We start from the raw sequence: 17,962 nt of genomic DNA, 5'->3' as shown, positions 1-17,962 counted from the left end.
AGCAGGTTCTTGAGCACATTCTGGTCAAGCCTCTAGACACTATTGGACACCAACCTCACCAAGTCGACTGCCTTCCATCCCCAGAGTATTGGCCAAACAAAGGTCATCAATAAGATGATAGTGCACATACTTCGCATGTACAACTCTAAGCATCCTCAAACGTGGGATGAGAGTCTTCCATATATGCAACACAGTTATAATAGATCTTTCCATAGCTCGACTGGTCATAGTCCCTTTCAAGTGTGTCTAGGATTTCAACCATTGTGTTCGATTGATGTTGCCATGCCTCACGCGACTACACAGAATAATCCACACATGTATTGTCTTAGGCTGATAAAGCGACTAGATTTATTGAATGCATCCAACACATTCACTAGTAGGTTCACGACATCCTAGAGAAGTCAAATGCCAAGTAAAATAAACGATATGATCAACATCGGGTGCCACACAAGTTTTAGGTGGGTGACAAAGTTTGGTTGCATTTGAAGAAAGAACACCTTACAAAGCACATTGGAAGATAAAACCACTCCGATATGGTCCTTAAACCCTTACCAAGGGTGTGGGAGACAATGATTTTGTGCTCATAATAACCCCATTCCTTGCCCTATAGCCAATGTTCAATGTGGATCGCCTTCGGCCATACTTCCCACCATTACTAGACACATCAGACATTGCAGAATAGCTCACACCAACAGAGTTAAACCTAGATTTCATGGAACAAGTCAAAATTGATCGTATTATGGACACACAGGTCAAGAACACTTGTCAACAGAAGATCCAACTATATCGGGTTGTCAAAGTTAGCCAACTCTTGCACCAAGGCAAGTGGCTTACTAGGGACCAGGTTCAACAGAAAGTTCCTCACCTCATGGAGGCTCTGCACGCAATGGGGACCATTGCTTCCTAAGGGGGGAGGAATGATCCAGGTGGATATTGGTGGCCACCCACCTATTCCACTTAGACCTCCAATCAGTTTCATTTGTTTCCTTTTTTATTTCAACATTTACTATTTTTAGCAGTTTTTTGGGTCCTGAACTTTCGAAGTATTTTTGACCCCCTAAAAGGCGTTTTTTAGAGGCCCATTGTAGGCCTATGAAAATCCTATAGTACTCAAAGAGAAATTTCCAACAAGGTATTGTAACAGAGACAATATGACCAAGTTATGACCCCAGGAAGTTGGCTACCAAAATAACCCCAGTGGGGCCCACAAACGCTTGGAGTTACATCTCATGGGGTTAGGGTTTTGGTTGTTTATGGTTTTATCATTTTTTTCAATAATAAATAGGCCCTTGAGCCTCATTGTAACATATTTCATAGGCATGTAGTTGCCACATATCTTCCAAGAGATAAACTACCATCACCAGAGCTAGTCTTGCTTCCACTCTGTTTGTAAGCATATTTCAGTATTTGATATTAATAAAATGAAGTGTTATTTCTTCTGTATCTCTGTATTTATGGTTATATCTATAATTTATTGCATTCCTGTTTAATTTGGATCACATTTTTTACCTCAAAATTTCTCTAATGAAGACAAATTTTGCCCAACAAAAGAACAACACTGGAGAGGTAAATTGAAATTCACAGAGATCAACTCAGCAAAGCTTCAAAAATAAATTTGTTTCTAGGAATAAAAACATATTTCCAGGGTGTTTTTTTACTTGTACCAACTACGGACACAAGGAAATTAACTTTAGGGTGAATTTATCATACAGACAACTCAGGTCAAAAAAAGATATCAACATGATTAACAAGTTAGACAGAGAATGAGAAGACCTAAGTATAACAATTATTTTTCTACTTTCAATAATTTAATTCAATGCTATAACTATCAAAATTTTGGGCATAGAGCAGTTGAGTGCATATCCAAGAATAAAAGGCATGATCCAGTCTGTTGTGTGTGGAGCATGATTGTTCAGAGGTCTTTTGTTTCAGCCGGATGTATACCCCAGGAAGTTTGTACACCCCTCCACGTGGGGGGTGCGGGGGGGACTTGTCCCCCCCGTGGGGGTCCGGGGGGGCTGATCCCCCTCAGCTGGGGGGTCCGAGGGCCAGCGGTCCAGATGTAAAATTGCCTTGTAAAAGTATAGTAATTTCTAGTCAATCTGGGCCATTCATTAGGTAGATGATCTGACGGTAGAACTTATGTTTAGTTTAGGGTTTTTTGCCCTAGAAGGAAACCCCTCTCTTTGTATGAGGGCATTGTATTTGAGGCTGTGATTTAGACATGTATTCTCTGAGCAAGAAACAAAGAGGTGAGACTGTGAGAGAAAACAGAGGATATTACAGTGGATTTGCTGTAGGTTGTGTCTCTTCATTTTATTGGATAATAGAAAGGAAGGACTGGCTGTTCGGGGTGGACGTAGCCCAAACTGGGTGAACCACGTATATCTGTGTCTCTCTTGTTTTATGCGTTTTCTATGTTTATATTTCTGTAATATTTTATGTGTTCCATTGCTCCGTAATATATAATTTTTCTAACAACTGGTATCAGAGCCGAAGGTCTATTTGGCTGATAAACTTGCAGGAAAGAAGGGTTCCTCATTCGATTGGGAGCAATGGCTGAAGATGGTAAGTTTAGGGTTGAGAAATTTAATGGCCAAAAATTCTCACTATGGAAGATGCAGATGGAAGATTATCTGTATCAGAAAGATCTGTACCTACCATTGAGCAGAAAAAAAAGAAGCCGACGGCTATGACAGATGAAGAATGGAACCTTCTCGATAGAAAGGCACTCAGAACAATACGGTTGTGCCTCGCTGCATCAGTCGCCTTAAACATTTCGAAGGAAACAACGACATAGGGTTTGATTCAGGTGTTGTCAAAACTATACGAAAAACCCTCGGCCTCAAACAAGGTGTTTCTTATGAAACGGTTATTTAATATGAAGATGTCGGAAGGTGGATCTGTTGTAGATCATTTAAATGATTTTAATACAGTTACAATTCAGTTAAGTTCTGTAGGGGTAAACTTTGAAGATGAAGTTAGAGCTCTGTTATTCTTGTGCTCATTACCAGAAAGTTGGAATGGTTTAGTAATGGCCATTAGTAACTCTGTCTCTAGATCTAGTACTTTAAAGTTTGATGATATTGTCGGTGTTATCCTTAGCGAGGAAATGCGACGGAAAAGCTCCGGTGAGACATCGGGTAATGCTTTGAGTGCAAAGTCTAGGGGAAGAAAAATGCAAAGAGGAAAGAGCTCAGGATATCGCAATAAATCAAGGAAAGGTAGATCCAAGTCCAAATCGGGGGTAGTGTGCTGGAAATGCGGAAAGAAAGGACACCTAAAGAAAGACTCTAGATCTTGGAAGGGAAAAGAAGGAGATGCACAGCAAGAAAACAATCATGAAGCAAATGTGATATGTGAGGTGTTACAAGATGCTTTGATTCTTTCTTTCGAAAATATTACTGATTCCTGGGTGGTAGATTCAGGGGCCTCATTCCATGCCACACCTGATAAGAAATACTTTCATGACTATGTTCAAGGAGATTTTGGACAAGTTTGTTTGGGTGATGATAAACCTTGTAAAATTGTTGGAATGGGTAAGGTTCTTGTAAAACAGCAGAATAGAAACCAATGGCTACTAAAGGAGGTAAGGCATGTTCCAGATCTAAAGAAAAATCTGATTTCAACAGGGCAGTTAGGCGGTGAAGGTTGTGTGACAAATTTCACAGATAAAGCTTGGAAGGTCACCAAAGAAGCCCTGGTAATAGTAAAAGGCGAAAAGGTTGGTACATTGTATTTATGCAATGCTATTTCTAACTCTGTTAATGCTTTAACTTCCAAAGGAGTAGATGCAACATTATGGCATCATAGGCTCGGACACATGAGTGAAAAGGGGATGAAGATTCTTCACTCAAGGAATTTGTTGCCGGGTTTGAAGAATGTTGATTTGGACTTCTGTGAGAATTGCATTTATGGAAAACAGAAGAGTCAGATTTCTCAGAGTTGGGAAAGAAAAGAAGAGCGAAAAATTAGAGCTTGTGCATACAGATGTATGGGGACCTACTCAGGTATCATCTCTAGGTGGCTCTCGTTATTATGTTACCTTTATTGATGATGCAACTAGAAAAACTTGGATTTATTGTATTAAGAATAAATCTGATGTATTTGATACTTTCAATAAATGGAAAGCTTTGGTTGAGATTGAGACAGGAAAGAAATTGAAGTGTCTTAGTTCAGACAATGGAGGTGAATATTGCAGCAAAGAGTTTGATAGGTACTGTTCAGAGCATGGAATTTGCAGAGAGAAGACAGTTCCAAGAACACCAAAAGAAAATGGTGTGTCAGAAAGGATGAACAAAACAATCATGGAGCATGCAAGGTGCATGAGATTGCATGCAGGATTGCCTTTACAGTTTTGGGCAGATGCTGTAGATACTGCTGTTTATCTAATAAACAAAGGGCCTTCAAGTTCCTTGGATGGTGGTGTTCTAGAGGAAGCATGGACAGGTAAAAAGGTAAACTACTCCTTTTTAAAGCCTTTTGGTTGTGAGGCATTTGTCCATATTGATAAAGAAAATAGAACAAATCTTGAGGCAAAGTCAAAGAAATGTACCTTTATTGGATATGGTGTTAATGATTTTGGTTATCGCTTATATGATTACGAAAATCACAAAATCATTAGGAGCAGAGATGTAATATTCAATGAAAAGGTCTTGTATAAGAATCAGTTGCAAGAAAAGAAGCAAGAGAAAGAAAACAAGGAATATGCAATTCTTGACGAAATCACTGAAAAAGTAAAGGTGCCTGAAAATAATAATAATCAACAACCACAACAACAGCAACCACCACAATAGCAACAGGCACCCCAAACACCTAAAAGTGGTGTTAGAAGATCTACCAGGATAAGTAGACCCCCTGAATGATACTCTCCTTCATTATATTATTTATTGTTAACTGATTCTGGTGAACCTGGATGTTATGAAGAAGCAATGTAGGTTGAAAGCAGGAAGAAGTGGGAGGCATCCATGGAAGAAGAGATGGACTCCTTAATGCATAAAAAAACTTGGGAATTAGTCAAGTTGCTTGCAGGAAAAACTACATTGAAGAATAAATGGGTTTACAGGCTGAAGGAAGAAGATGGAGGAAAACAGAGGTACAAAGCTAGACTTGTGGTGAAGGGGTTTGCACAGAAGAAAGGTATTGATTTTGATGAAATATTTTCTCCTGTTGTTAAAATGACTTCAATCAGAACTATATTAAGTCTAGTAGCAGCTGAAGATTTTCATCTTGAGCAGTTAGATGTAAAGACAACCTTTCTCCATGGGGATTTGGAGGAAGAGATATATATGCAGCAGCCACAAGGATATGAGGTGAAAGGGAAGGAGAAACTAATGTGCAGGTTGAAGAAGAGCTTGTATGGCTTAAAACAGGCTCCAAGGTAGTGGTATCTAAAATTTGACAAGTTTATGTCTAAACAAGGTTATACTAGATGTCACTCTGATCATTGTGTTTATCTGAAAAAGCAAAATGATGGCAGCTATATTATATTGTTATTATATGTAGATGACATGCTTGTTGCAGGGTCTAACATGCAAGAAATAAATTTTCTCAAAAGAAAATTGGAAAATTCATTTGCAATGAAGGATTTGGGAGCTGCAAAACAAATCCTTGGTATGAGAATCACTAGAGACAGGAAAAATCACAAATTAACATTGTCTCAGAATGAGTACATACAAAAGGTGTTGAAAAGATTTAATATGCACAATGCAAAACCAGTTAGTACACCTTTTGCTAGCCATTTCAAAATTAGTAAGGAAATGTGCCCAAAGACCCAAGAAGACATGGATTATATGTCTAAAGTTCCATATGCATCAGCAGTTGGAAGCTTAATGTATGCAATGGTCTGCACAAGGCTTGATATTGCACATGCAGTGGGAGTTGTAAGCAGGTACATGAACAATCCAGGAAAGGAACATTGGATGGCAGTGAAATGGATTCTCAGATATTTGAAAGGTACCACAAATCAAGCATTATGCTTTGGTGGTTCAAACATTTCTCTACAGGGATATGTTGATGCAGATATGGCAGGTGATAGAGATAACAGGAGGAGCACTACAGGATATGTATTTACTGTTGGTGGAACAGCTGCCAGTTGGGTTTCAAAAATCCAAAGTGTTGTTGCGCTTTCAACAACAGAAGCAGAATATGTTGCTGCTACAGAGGCTAGTAAAGAAATGATTTGGTTACAAAGGTTTATGGGTGAATTGGGTAAGGAGCATGATATGGGCACGTTATACAGTGATAGCCAAAGTGCCATTCATCTTGCAAAGAACTCAACATTTCATTCTAGGACTAAACACATACAGCTCAAGTACCATTTCATACAATCAGTGTTGGAAGATGGAGAGTTGAAGCTGGAAAAGATACACACTAGCCAGAATCTTGCAGACATGCTAACAAAAGTTGTAACCAGGGAGAAACTAAGAACATGCTCAGTTTCAATTGGTCTTCAAGGATGACAATGAAGATGAGAAACAGCCAGGTCCAAAGAGGAGTCATTGTCTAGCAAATAAGTAGTGGTGGAGTTGCTACAATCATTCTCCAAGTGGGAGATTGTTGTGTGTGGAGCATGATTGTTCATAGGTCTTTTGTTTCAACTTGATGTATACCCTAGGAAGTTTATACACCCCTCCACGCAGGGGGGTGTGGGGTGGACTTGTCCCCCCCGCGGGGGTCTGGGGGGGCCGATCCCCCCCGGCTGGGGGGTCCGGGGGCCAGTGGTCCAGATGTAAAATTGCCTTGTAAAAGTATAGTAATTTGTAGTTAATCTGGGCCGTTTGTTAGGCAGATGATCTGACGGTAGAACTTATGTTTAGTTTAGGGTTTTTTGCCCTAGAAGGCAACCCCTCTCTTTGTATGAGGGGATTGTATTTGAGGTTTTCATTTAGATGTGTATTCTCTGAGCAAGAAATAAAGAGGTGAGACAGTGAGAGAAAACATAGGATATTATAACGGATTTGCTGTAGGTTGTGTCTCTTCATTTTGCTGGATAATAGAAAGGAAGGACTGGCTGTTCGGGGTGGACGTAGCCCAAACTGGGTGAACCACGTATATTTGTGTCTCTCTTGTTTTATGCGTTTTCTGTGTTTATATTTCATAATATTTTATGTGTTCCATTGCTCCGCAATATATAATTTTTCTAACACAGTCATTGAGAAAACCAATAAAGAGCCCAAATTTTGGAAAGGAAAGGAAAATTTAAAATAGTGCAACATTGTCTTATATGCACAAAATGAAGGAAATCATTGGTATGTGGACAATGGTTGTTCCAAACACATGTTAGGAGACATAAGTAAGTTTTTGACATGGAAACTAGTTGATAAAGGCAATGTGACCTTTGGTAATAATGCACCTAGTAAGATTGTTGGAAAAGGAATTGTCAGTTTGTCAAATGGAAGAGGTAAATCCAAGAATGTCTTATTTGTTGATGGAATAAAGCATAATATACTTAGTGTGTCTTATATGTGTGATCAAGGCTATGTTGTGGTTTTAAGGGCTAAGAATTGTCAAATCAAGTATGCCAACACTGATGAAGTAGTAGTTGTAGTTGTGAGAAAAAATAGTAATGTATATGTTTTGAAAGAGAAGACATAGAGGTGTTGCTTGTTGAAGATTGACGAGAGACGGTTGTGGCACAAGAGACATGGACATTGAATTTTGATAAGATAATCATATTCGGAAAAAAGAATGTAGATAAAGATCTACCAAAGCTATCAAATCATGAGAATACAACTTGCAAGTCTTGTCAATTAGGTAAGAAAGCTCGAGTATCATTCAAGTCCAAGGAGAGCTCATCAACTAAGCCATTGTAGTTAGTACATATGGAATTGTGTGGACCAAAAAGAACACAAACGCTCATAGGTAAATCATATTTCATGCTTATCATTGATGATTTCAGTTGAATGATGTGGGTTTCTTTTCTTAGAGAGAAATATGAAGCTTTTGAGAAGTTTAAAGACTTTAAAGCCATGGTTGAGAACAAGACTGATTGTAAAATCAAGAGTATAAGGTATGATAATGGAGGAGAGTTTACTTCAAAAGAATTTGATGACTTTTGGAAAAAAGCATGTCATCAAAAGGCAAACACAATAGCTAAGACTCCAAAACATAATGGTGTAGTAAAAAGAGAAACTAGATCTATACAACAGTTATCCAGAGCTATGATGGATGAAAGGAATGTTCAGAAAATATTGTGGGTTGAATTTATTCACACAACAATATTGATTCTAAACAAAACTCATTTTAGACCAAACAATGATAAGGCTCCCTATGATTTTTGGTATGGGAGATCTGCAATAGTTAGACATTTCAGATTTTTCAGTAGCAAATGCTATATCAAGAGGAACGATGAAAAGATTGGGAAGTTTGATGCAAGGGATAGTGAAGGTAATTTTATTGAACATTCTCATAATAGTAACTGTTATATATGCTACAATAAGAATACCAAGAATATTGTTGATTCTATTGAGGTCAAAGTAGATGAATATGTTGATCCTAAAGTCAATCAACCAATAAATACTAGCTCTCCTTGTCTACTCAATACTGATTCTAAGAACGAAGAGCCAGTTTTAGATGAAGACATTGAAGATCCCAGTAGTCCTCAAGACAAAGATCCCTCAACGTATGTCCAAAAAAACCACCCAGTTGATCAAATTTTTGGTGATTTAAAGATATGAGTGTAGACAAGAAGGAAGCTGCTAAATCCACCTACTCAAGCATAAGTAGCTCTATTATCCATGGAGGAACCCACGGACGTTGCACAAGCAAGCCATGATGAAGAAATAAACAAGATAGAGAAAAATTAGACTTGGGAGCTTGTTCTTAGACCAACAAACAAGAATGCCATTCACACGAAATAGGTATTCAGGAATAAGTTGAGTGAGTGTGGAGAAATGATCAGAAACAAGGCAATATTAATGTGCAAAGGTTATGCTCAAATTGAAGGTCTGGATTTTGATGAAACTTTTGCTCCTGTTGCTCAATTAGAAGCTATTAGAATATTTTTTCCATTTTCTTGCTTCAAGAAATTCAACATATATTAGATGGATGTCAAATTTGATTTTTTAAATGGGGAGTTGCAGGAGGAAGTTTACATAGAACATCTAGATGGTTTTTAGCTGTTAGAACAACCATATAATCTTTGCAAGTTATAGAAGGACTTGTATGGTCTCAAGCAGGCCCCACAAGCTTGGTATTCCAAGTCAGATAGTTACTTTCTCAAGTTTGGTTTAAAAAAAGGCACATTTGATAGAAATTTGTATGTTAAATCCAATGATGGAAAATTAATAGCGTTGGTTTTCTATGTTAATGATAATATATTTGGTAGTGATTCAAATCATCTAACATGTTAGTTTGTAGTTGATGTGAAAGAAATATTTGAGATGCCTATGATTTTAGAACTCTCATGTTTCCTTAGATTGCAGATTGTAGATTGCATATACTTCCAAAGGAACTTTTATTATACAAAGAAAGTATTGTTATACAATATTATGTCAGACTCCCCATATCATATTCTGAAGTGACAAAATGATGAACGCTATCATTGTATTCACCATGAAACATGTTCAAAAGCATCCCTAAATAAAAGAAGAAAACTTTCCTTGAAAGAAATCTGTAGAAACTTGTCAAAAAACCTTATTTTCAGGATCAGTGTGTTTTGCGTCACTAGTGACCCAGGCTAGTATCTTGTTACACTATATTTTCCTCACATTGCTAGCACGAATTTTATCAGAAAATCCGCGCTGAACCTCTTTATGTAGTTTTTCCTAAAGTGGAGGAGAATCTTCTCTTACTAGAAGTCTTGAGAATGATGAGCTGGTTACAAGTGAATGAGGATTGGAACGAGACCTCCCATTCCTGGTCCTTAATCCTATTTTCATGGATCTTTCTCTTGATATGTGGAACCTCTCGTTCCTTTTATGGATCCTCAACTCCCTCTCCTTCCCTATAAATAATATCCCTACTATCTACTACTAGTTAGCTCATGATTACTTTCCTTCCTAGTGCTAACCTATGCCCAAATGCTGCCCATTTTTCTAAGGAGAAATGAGTGCTTAAAGGTTAAGGCTAGGAATTAGAAACTCACCTAAAGGAGGATTCCAAAATCAAGGCTTAAGTGGTTGTAATGCTTCCTTTACTATTTATTAATAATACATTATGTGTTTACTTTACATAAATGTGTCAATTATTGCTCATTTAGTTTAATACTCCATGATCTATTACATGGCTTATATCAAAATGAATTTTTCTATGTATGCATTTGTTGTCTCCACATGATCTTCCTTGCAGGTATTCATCCATAATAGCAAAGAGGAGATTGAGCTTGGAAGCAGAAGAATCAAGGACGACACCAATAGATGTTAGCATCAGAGTGAGGTAGGTCATCTATCCTCCTTTTTGTTTTCTGGTATAAACTAGGAAATGTTGCACATATTTGTCTTTGTTTGTTATTAATTTTTCTTAAGGCAACATTTTTCTTTACTATGATAGTTGCATTTTACCATTAATACTAAAAGTTCACCCCATATCATCATTTCAGTGTTCAAATCTACACCATTATATATCAGCATATGTCATTACATAGAAAGAAACAACATCACCATCATCATCAATGCAAAAGAACATAAAAGGAATAGTAGAATAAAGCATGCACACATATAAAGATACCAAGATTGGTCCACGACCAGGGAAAAACCCACTATGGGGAAAACCCTTGAAAATATTCTTCTTCTTCTTAGATCGTCATAAAAAGTTACAGTAGTGAGAACAATGAGCCCAATACATATTATTAGTAGCAGGTAACAATAAGCTAGATCTACAGATCTATAGATCTGTCCTAACAACAAAGAAACTTAGATATATCGATTTGTAGTAGAGAAACCGAGATCCACATATCACCTGATGCTGAGATGCCAAAACCCCAGATCTGAACTGGGTCACTCTCATCAATATTGTCTCTAAGCAACTGAAAAACTCAAAGTTGCACTCACGAAGACATTATCTGAGCGACTGTAACAACAAAGTCACTCCCAGGAGGTCTCTGTGCCTGCGAATAAGGCCCTGAATGGAGAAGAACCAAAGTCGCTCTCTTTCCAGGCTCTCCGAGCGACCAAGAAGTCAAATCTGCAACCTCACGTTGCTATCCAAGTGATTGAACTAACAAATTCACTCCCCTGGTTACCTGAAGTTAATGATTGGGGACCAGAGCCTTCCGATCTGTGTCTAAACTGAGAGTCACTCCCTTTGAACTACATCCTAGTGGCCAAAGGGCCAAAGTCGATCTATTACCCACTCTGTGCCTATGACTGAGGATGAAAAACCTTAGATTTGTCCTAGTGACCGAGATCCAGAATATCCTAACCCAGAGTGAACCTGTAGGTTTTAACCCTGTACATAAATTACCTACATATTAATTCTAAAAACAGAAAATAAATAATGTTGAGAGAATAAAACATAAAACAAATATATACAGAGATTTTCCACTAGATCCCAAAACTGGGACTACCAGATTGATTTCTCATTATGTTCCTTTCAATGTTATAATAAATATATATACATGTTGAAGCATCCATAAACCCAAATACTTTAACCCTCGATTAGAACATAATCGTAGTTCCCTTGACTGGATCTACAATAATACCATGGATAGAAAACCACATGCCCAAAACCATGTGTGAAATCCATTCACAAAACCATAGGTAGGTCTGCCCACCTAATATAGGGTCCAAAAAAAATTCCTAGGGCACTGCGCCGGACCTTGTAGGGGGGGTTGTCACCCCCCTGCATACCCCCCTATGACCCCCCAATAGTTCCCCACACAACGAACAGGGGAATCTAGTAGTGGAAAGAATATAACACAACCCAACATTCTCCCACTTGTTTTTTTCTTTCCACAAGGAGCCACAGGAGATCTTAGTCATTGATCGAACCAAGAGAAATTCTTAGTGCTCACAAACTTTGTGAATGCATCTATAGTACTATTCAAAGTTTCCACCTTTACCAGCAACACCTTTTTTTCCTCAATCATATCCCTCACAAAGTAATACTAAACATCAATGTGCTTTATCTTTGAATGATAAGCAAGGTTCTTTGCCAATAAAATTGCACTTTAGATGTCACAATATATCCTTATAGCTCGTTGTACTAACCCCATACTTCAACACAATCTCTGCAACCAAAATGCTTCCTTGCTTGCATGAGTGGCTGCCATGTATTCTACCTCTATAGTTGAATTCCACTATAGACTGTCTCTTACTCATCCAAATGACTATAACTCCAAATAGGTTAAACACATACACACTTGTATATCTTCTCTGATCTAGATCACCAGCCCAGTCTGCATCAACAAAGCCACGGATGTCCAAAACTTTGTCCAATCGTGGTCTTCCTTGGTAGAACAAGCCATAATCACTAGTGCCATGTAAATACCTGAAAACCTACTTCACTGTTGTCCAATGCTCCTTCCCTGGTTTTGACATAAACCTGCTCAATACTCCCACTGCATGTGCAATGTCTAGTCTAGTATAGACCATTGCATACAACAAGCTACCAACTGCACTTGCATATGGAACATGGGACATGTCCTCTTCCTCTTTCTATGTCTTGGGACACTTTTCAACATATAATTTTACACCTATAGGAATAGGAACCTTCACTGGTTTACTATCATGCATATTAAACCTTTGCAGTATTGTCTTGACACACTTCTTGTGGTTTAACCAGAGCTTCCTCTTTTCCTGATCTCGTTTAATTTCCATGCCAAAAATATAGTTTGCAACACCAATATCTTTCATGTGGAATTTGGAGGACAATTGGGTCTTCAAATCCGGGATAATTTCTTTGTCATTTCCAACCAGCAACATATCATCCACATAAAAGACCAGATAAATAACATGGTCACCAATTAATTTAAAATACATGATTTGCTTTTCTTCTGGTGAAGCCAAGTCCCTGTATAAATGTATCAAATTTCTGATACCACATCCTTGGTGACTATTTTAACCCATACATGGACTATTTAAACTTGAATACCAGTTCTTTCTTACCCTTCACTGCAAAGCTTGAGGTTTCTTCATGTAGATTTATTTAACCAGATCGCCATGAAGAAATTCTATCTTCACATCCATTTATTCTACCTCAAAATCAAAAGCAACAACAAAAAATAAAAGTAATCTAATGGAAGCTACCTTGGCAAAAGGAGAAAAAATATCACCAAAACTAATTCCCAACACCTGGGAATAACCTTTTTCTACCAACTGAGCTTTGTATTTCTTCACCTTTCCTTCTGCATTCATCTTCTTCTTTAACACCCATTTTCTGCCAATGGGTTTCCTTCTAGCCGAAAACTCCACCAGATCCCAAGTCTCATTTTTGTGCAAAGATGCCATTTCATCAACCATGGTCTCTTTACAGAGTTTGCCATCCTCTGAATCTACTACTTCCCTCACAGTTCTATGATCATCATCATTAATATATCAATAAAAATTTGAATAGAAAGCAGATGGACTATACCTTTCTGGTTTTCCTCTTTCTTGAACTGATCTTCTCACAGCCGAAGTTTGTGGATCTTAATATTCTAATTCCTCTTCTCCTATAGAGTCTGATTCTTCCTCCTTTAGCTAAAATTCTATCTTCTCGGGTTCCCTTGGTAGGAATTCATGTTTAATAACAACATTCACCTCTCTAAACAGCACATCTCATATATACACAACCTTCCTTGTTTTTGGGTTCCAAAAATTATAATCTTTTAAACCATCCTTATACCCAATAAAGATGCACTTTTTAGATTTACTATCCAACTTTGTTCTTTTCTCCTTTGGAACATGTACATATGCATCACATCCAAATACCCCCAGATGTGAAAGAGATGGTTTCTTACCAGTCCATATCTCTTGTGTAGTCTTATCCTCGGACCTCCAACATTGATGAAGGTGATCTGTTGACCAGGTAACATGCAGTCTCCACCACCTCTACCCAGAATTCCTGTACTAACCTGACACCAATGAGCATGCTTCTTGCCCTTTACATCAATGTCTTGTTCATTCTTTCTACGACTCCATTTTGCTCACGTGTGTATGGAGTAGTATTGTCTCATGGTATACCACACTTCTTACAAAACTCTTCAAATTCTTTCATGCAAAGCTCTCCACCGTTATCTGTCCTCAACACATTTATCTTCTTCTCTGTCTAGTTTTAAACCGGAGCCTTAAATTATTTAAACTTATCAAAGACTTCAGATTTCTTCCTGAGGAAATATATCCATGTATTCCTTGAGAATTAATCTATGAATTATACATAGTACACATACTTTCCTAGTGATGGAACCAAAACAGGTCCAAACACATCATTGTATACAAGCTATAATATCTGTTTTGCCCTCTTACCACTAGAGGGGAAACTCACCCGATTTGGCTTCCCATATACATAATTTTCATAGAAATTAAAATATAGAGAGCTATTAGACATACCTCCTATAATACCTTTACCATGAAGTATTCAAAGGGCCTTGTCTCCAATATTTCCAAGTGTTTGATGCCATAGCATGGTATTTTCTCTAGAGACCACTATATTTTCTTCTCCACAATCAGGAACCAAATAACTATTGCACCCATCAATAACAGTGCTACCTTGAAGCTTATACTGTAGGAATTTACAGGGTAAGTTCCTCAGAAAGAACACCAAAAGGACACCGCTCACAACCAGATCTCAAATCAATACACCAGTATTTTTGACGTGGTTAAAACCCTCAAAGTGCAAGGAGGGAAACAGTCCACGGCCTGTCCCAACGTGGGTACTACAGGCAATTTATTAATCAAAGAATTAAAATTTACATAAGCTTCTCTCATGCACGGATTACCCGAACAATGACCCTCCATGCGCTTTAAATAGAACTCATGGACCAATCGGGTGTCAAGCCACGGATCAAGTGTCAGTAATACCGAGGAGAGAATGAACCGTCAGATCACTACATATCGTGACCGTCGGATTGTAAGTTACAATATGTACAACGGTAAAGAAACACACTTTACCTAACTCGATACCTAACTCTAAACTAGACCAAGTTGAACTTAACTATATCCTATGTGTCGGAATATCCTAACATCCCCCCTTAAGAACAACTTGGGATAGGATTGAAGGATTTACAAATATGACACAATAGGAGAAGGAAGGAGGCACTAGAGCCTATCCCCCCTTAGTGACAACTTCCTGAACTCCAAGCATATATCGAAGTTTAGTGAACTTCGCCTCTGTGAGAGCCTTTGTGAAGATGTTTGCAACCTGATCATCTGTTGGACAATATTGCACTTCAAGAACATGGTCATGAATGAGCTTTCTGATGAAGTGCATGTGTAGTTCGATGTGTTTGCTGCGCTGATGCTGGACTGGATATTTGCATAGCTGAATGGAACTTTGATTATCACACCAAAGTGTGGTTGGATGCTGCTGCTCAAAGCCAAACTCTGATAGGATCTAACGAAGCCACAAGGCTTCCTTACTTGCTTCCACGGCACCACGATACTCTGCTTCTGCTGACGAAAGAGAAATGGCAGCCTACTTCTTACAAGCCCATGTAATAGGTCCTGAACCAAAAGTGAAGACATAACTGGCAATAGACTTCCGATCATCAGGGTCACCAGCCCAATCAGAATCAGTGAAACCAACTAACAGAGGAGCTGCTTTGGCACTGTAATGAATCCCAAACTGTACTGTACCTCGAACATAACGAAGTATTCTTTTAGCTGATTTCCAATGACTTTCACGGGGGTTTTGCATAAAACAAGCAACAAGGCCAACATCAAAGGAAAGATCAGGACGAGTATGGGTTAAATACAAGAGTTTTCCTACAAGTTGACGGTATAAGGTGGCATCAACTTCAGGAGAAGTACAAGAGACTGAAAGTTTGACTCCAGACTGAAAGGGAGAAGGGGTTGGCTTACAGTCTTCCATGTGAAAATGACGAAGAATATCACAAGCATACTTGGACTGGGAAAGGAAAATACCCTCCTTGGATTGCAAGACTTGAAGACCGAGAAAATAGTGTAAGTGTCCTAAGTCTGTCATTTCAAATTTCTTTTTAATGCTGGACTTCACATGGTTTATAAGGTTGGGATCACTACCAGTAAGAATAAGATCATCAACATAAAGAACAAGGATGATAAGAGAGTTGCCCACTTTCTTGGTGTAGACAGTATTGTCAGAATGACAACTAGAAAAGCCAGATTCTAAAAGAAAGCTATCCATTTTGGCATACCAAGCCCGAGGAGCTTGCTTGAGGCCATAAAGGGATTTCTTAAGTCAACAAACAAGGCTGGAGTCTGTTTGTATGAAGCCAATGGGTTGTTCCATATAGATTTCTTCCTGCAAGTCCCCATGCAAGAAGGCAGATTTAACATCCATCTGATGGACTTCCCATTTTAAAGAGGTAGCAAGGGAAAGAACAAGGCAGATAGAGTTCATTTTGGCAACAGGGGAGAAGGTTTCAGTGTAGTCAATGCCTTCAACCTGTGAAAAGCCCTTAGCAACGAGACGAGCTTTATGTTTATCAACTTTCCCATCTGGTCCATACTTGGTTCTGTAAACCCATTTACATCTAACAAGTTTGCGTCCCTTTGGTAGAGGAACAAGATCCCATGTATCATTTGTCATCAATGAATGATATTCTTCATTCATAGCTGCTTCCCAAGGTGGATGGCCTGAAGCTGATGCAAAAGTGTCAGGATCATGATTTACTGGAGCTTGAGCCAGTAAAGAAGAGGCTCTTTCAAACTGAGAACGTGTACGTCGTTGATCTGTAGGATCACCGGCAAGATCACCTGATGCATCCCGAGTAGCACGGACCCATCTTGGAAGTTGAGGATCCTGAGAAGGTGGGGGAGGATTATCATCCTCGCTTTCATCATCTGAAGAAGAAATATTTTCAAAAGTAGAAGAGATAGGAAGAGGTGGCACATCCGCCGGACTAGGCTCGCAGGCCGATTTATTTTCATCAAATTTTACATCTCTTCTAATGATAACATTTTTGGACTTAAATGGAATAAGTCTATAACCTTTTACATCTTCAGAATATCCAACAAAAGTACATTTCTCACTCTTAGGTTCTAAATCTTTATGCTTTTCATCTGGAATATGGGCCCATGCTTCACTTCCAAACACACGAAAGTGACTGACATCTGGTTTAATGGAACTCCAAGCTTCTTCTGGAGTGATATTCTCTAGAACCTTAGTAGGAGTGCGATTGATTATATAATTTGCACAATTAATTGCTTCAGCCCAAAAACTAAGACTGAGTCCTTTAGATTGCAGCATACAATTAGCCATTTCCTTTAAGGTGCGATTTTTCCTTTCAGCTACACCATTTTGTTGTGGAGTGTATGGAACAGTATGTTGCATTTGAATTCCATTTTCGGTGCAAAATTTGATGAATGTGTTTTTAACATATTCTCCACCATTATCAGTTCTTAGCTTAAGAATTTGATGTCCAGATTGTTTTTCAACAAAGGCTTTGATGGCCAAAAATGTGTTAAATACTTCGCTCTTGAGTTTTAAGAAGTATACCCAAGTGCGTCTGGAGAAATCATCAATGAAAGTTAAGAAGTACTTGTAGCCAGAGAATGAAGCAACAGGAAGAGGACCACATAAATCACTGTGCACAAGCTGTAAAGGGGCTGAGGCGTGCCAAGAGGCACGTTTGTCAAAACTGTCCCGATGATGTTTTCCGAGTACACATCCGGAACAAACACCATCTCTGCAAGATACCATAGGAAGACCTGTCACCATATTTTCTTTACATAGATGCTGAAGGGAGCGATAGTGTAGGAATTTACAGGGTAAGTTCCTCAGAAAGAACACCAAAAGGACACCGCTCACAACCAGATCTCAAATCAATACACCAGTATTTTTGACGTGGTTAAAACCCTCAAAGTGCAAGGAGGGAAATAGTCCACGGCCTGTCCCAACGTGG

Source organism: Pinus tabuliformis, chromosome X, assembly GCF_031772625.1.
Source record: "Pinus tabuliformis cultivar Carrire ecotype Pingquan chromosome X, CPIR1, whole genome shotgun sequence".
NCBI classification, from domain to species: domain Eukaryota; kingdom Viridiplantae; phylum Streptophyta; class Pinopsida; order Pinales; family Pinaceae; genus Pinus; species Pinus tabuliformis.
This window is presented reverse-complemented; position numbering follows the sequence as displayed.